Source organism: Rhinolophus ferrumequinum, chromosome 23, assembly GCF_004115265.2.
Source record: "Rhinolophus ferrumequinum isolate MPI-CBG mRhiFer1 chromosome 23, mRhiFer1_v1.p, whole genome shotgun sequence".
Lineage (NCBI taxonomy): Eukaryota > Metazoa > Chordata > Mammalia > Chiroptera > Rhinolophidae > Rhinolophus > Rhinolophus ferrumequinum.
Window position 1 is genome coordinate 1,095,740 of NC_046306.1, and position 3,047 is coordinate 1,098,786.

At 60.9% G+C, this 3,047-nt stretch overlaps 1 long non-coding RNA gene across 1 annotated transcript; it reads left to right on the top strand.

Annotated features, from left to right (window-relative positions):
• Positions 1 to 333: 333 nt before the first annotated feature.
• On the top strand, positions 334 to 1,640 carry LOC117015721 (uncharacterized). The gene is made up of 3 exons (XR_004421787.1): positions 334 to 436; positions 887 to 1,046; positions 1,497 to 1,640. It is a non-coding gene; the product is annotated as an uncharacterized LOC117015721 (long non-coding RNA).
• Positions 1,641 to 3,047: the final 1,407 nt, after the last annotated feature.

Sequence of the window (3,047 nt, forward strand, 5' to 3'; positions counted from 1 at the left end):
GGCCTGGCCTCGCAAACGCGGCGAAGGAGTCAGAGCACGTATGTGCCTCCTTGGCCTTGCCCAGCTCCAGCAGCTCTGTCAGCAGACGTCAGCCCCCAGGAATGAGCACGGCTGTGTGCCAGACACCCCTTAAGCTGGCGGGAGTGGGCCACCAGGTACAGACACCCCCACATGTGTGTCTTGCCCTCCCCCCGGGGAGCTTCTTTCGGTAGCCCCACAGGGAAGAGGAGAGGACGGGGTCTGCGGCTGCCTCTGGCGCCTCCCTGTCAGCTGCTGGGAGGGGCCCCAGCCCACAAGATGCCAGCAGCGCCTTATCTTCTCTCCAGAGGAAGCGGAGGGGATCGGCAGGAGGCCAGCCCATGTCTGCAGCAGGAGGTGGAGGTGCTCTTTCCCTCCAGCGGTCCCTCTGAGGAGGCTCCCAGCTGCAGTGGTGCAGGTGGGCACGAGGGTGGGGCTGGCTGTTCCTGGGCTGGCAGCTGGAGTCAGGTGCAGCTGGGACGGTTAGAGACCAGCTGGGGCCAGGCGGCCATCCCGGGGTCAGCCTGGAGGGTGTCCACCAACCTGCTAGCCCCACCCTCCTGACTAGGGTTTATTGGCTGGACACCTCCCTGTGGGTCCTGGGAGGCATCAGACCCAGGAACTGGGTCTCATCGCACAGGGGTGGGGGCAGGGGGGGCTCCATGCGACACCACCTGACACATGAGGCCTCCCTCTGGCTTTGAAGTCCAGGACAACAGTAGCAGCGAGCCGTCTTCCCACCTTGCCCGTCCAGTGCTGGGGACTTTTCAAATAGCGCTGTCTCTTCCTAGCCCCACTCCCAGCTGGCCAGAGTTCTGGGGGTGGGAAGGGGGCATTTTGTCATTTCCTGACAATACCCCCACCGCAGGTCAGGAAAATAACTCTCAGAAAATGCCTCACCTGACAAAGGGGACACAGCCTGTAGTAACAGAGCAGCTCAGGACTCCACATCCCAGGAGGGACCGGCCAGCCCCTGGGCCTCAGAGCTACCCTAGGAGGTCATCCACTGACCCAGCTCTCAGGAGGAGGTGGGCGGGGACCCTCACCCTGAGACACAACCCCACCCCTTCCCAGGAATAGAACCCAAGGCACTGAGCCCAAGGGGCGGGCGGGGCCTGACCCCTCCAAGGTGACACCCTACTCCCAGCTGGGAACTGCTGTGCAGCAGCCCCAAGCATGGCCACACAGGCTAGTGTCCTAGGGAGTGGCAGGTGGGGGACAGCCGCTGCTCTCCCCAGAGGACCTGGGCCCCAGGGGGTGGGGGGCAGCTCCCTGCTGCCTGTGAAGTGCCCGGAGCCTGGATGATTCTGCACCCTGCCTGGCCATCCCCTGGAGTGTCTGCACACGGTAGAGGGGCTGCACGTGGCCCCTTCACATTGAGGTGCCGGCAGGTCTGGCCCCAGCTTTTGGTCACTGGGGAGCAGGGGGCGTCCAGGGACCAGGAAGCAGTTTTCTGCTAATGCCAGACCCGCCCACAGAGCATTAAGGCGCCGCGTCAGAGAGCTCCAGCCACCCCAGGCAGCCCACCTGCAAGTCAAGGTGCCCGCCAGCTGCCCACCTAGGACCGAGGCTCCAGGCCACTCGCCTCTTCCTGCTCTGGCCCCAGCCGTGGCTGACAAATGATCAGCAGACTGGAGCAGAGGAAGTGGGACCAACTCTGCTGCTTCCAGCTGGGGACCAGTGGGTGGCCAGAGAGAGAAAGCCTCTCCTCCAAGGCATCTGCGTAAGTGTGAGCCAGCGTGTGTGCAAATACGTGTGCACACACACATCAGGTGTGCATGCATGAGCTCAGCCCTTTGCAGCCTCGCTCCTGGAGCCAGGGACTGGGGAGCATCTTCAGCCAGACACTATAAAATGTGACTGGTTTCCATTGCATTTATATTTACCTGTGTACTTTGGTTCATTGAGGAAAATATAGAAAATGCAAAAATCTTAGCTGAAGATGAAAGGAGCACATGGTCCCAGCCCTTCAATCACCTCTTTCTACCCAGACTCTTGGACGCTTTCAAACCCTTTTCACGCCCCTGGATTCTCATCGAAGTCCTCTCCTGCCAGCAGAGGTGGGGCTGATGCTTTGACACCCCCTGAAGTCTGTACATTGAGCAGACACAGTTGGAATGCGATAAACTTTGCTCTTGGCCAGGAAACCCCACCGTCCTGCCCACAGAGGTGAGGGCAGGAGGCTGGCTCCTGGGCTGTCAACCCCTGGGATCTTGGCGGAAAGAGTTCAGAGGCAAGCCTGGCACCCCTCCCCCCAATCCTGGTACCACCCAGGAGACCCAACAGCCCAGGATTGATCCCAACCGAGATGGAGTGACCAGGCACCTCACTGGGACCCTCTGCAGGAAGATAGTGGAGAGAGGAGGGGCGGGAACACAGAGAGGGAAAGGGAGAGAAAAAGACCAATTTTAAAGATAAGAGAGAGAGCACTGAAGGGAGACAGAGTGGTGAGGACACAGGTGCCATGGGGCCCTGGTACCGCAGGACCCGCCCTGTGCCTGTGTGTGAGCCCAGCCGCCACTGGCCCCTGAGCCTCCAAAGTGAACTTATGGAGGAGCCTTCTTCTTCTGGGTACCTTCTTCTGGAGTGGCCACTGGGTCACATGGCCCCGCCCCCGGCACCTGCAGGTGAGAATCAGAACTAAGTCCTGGCCTTCGGGAACAGGAGTCATCACACAGCCCCAGGTGGGCGTCATCTGGGAGCTCCAGGGGCTGGGGCCACCCGAGAGCCCCCAGGCCCTACAGCTCCCGGCCTCAACAGCCCCAAACCTGCTCCACTCTGGTAGAAGGGGTTCATGAAACTTCATTCAGATGGAGAGTTGCACACTGCAAACTAGCAAAACAGACCCTGTGTGTCCAACAGTCAGTTTCTCACTGGCCTGCCTCCCCCCACCCCCGGTGTGATCCGAATTCAGCCCTCGGACTGGCCTCAGAGAGGTGTCTGGGGCTGAGAGCAGAGCCATCGGTGATGGTGGGTAATTCACAGGGCGCAGACCTGACCTGAGTTGTACCACCATCCCCACGCCCACC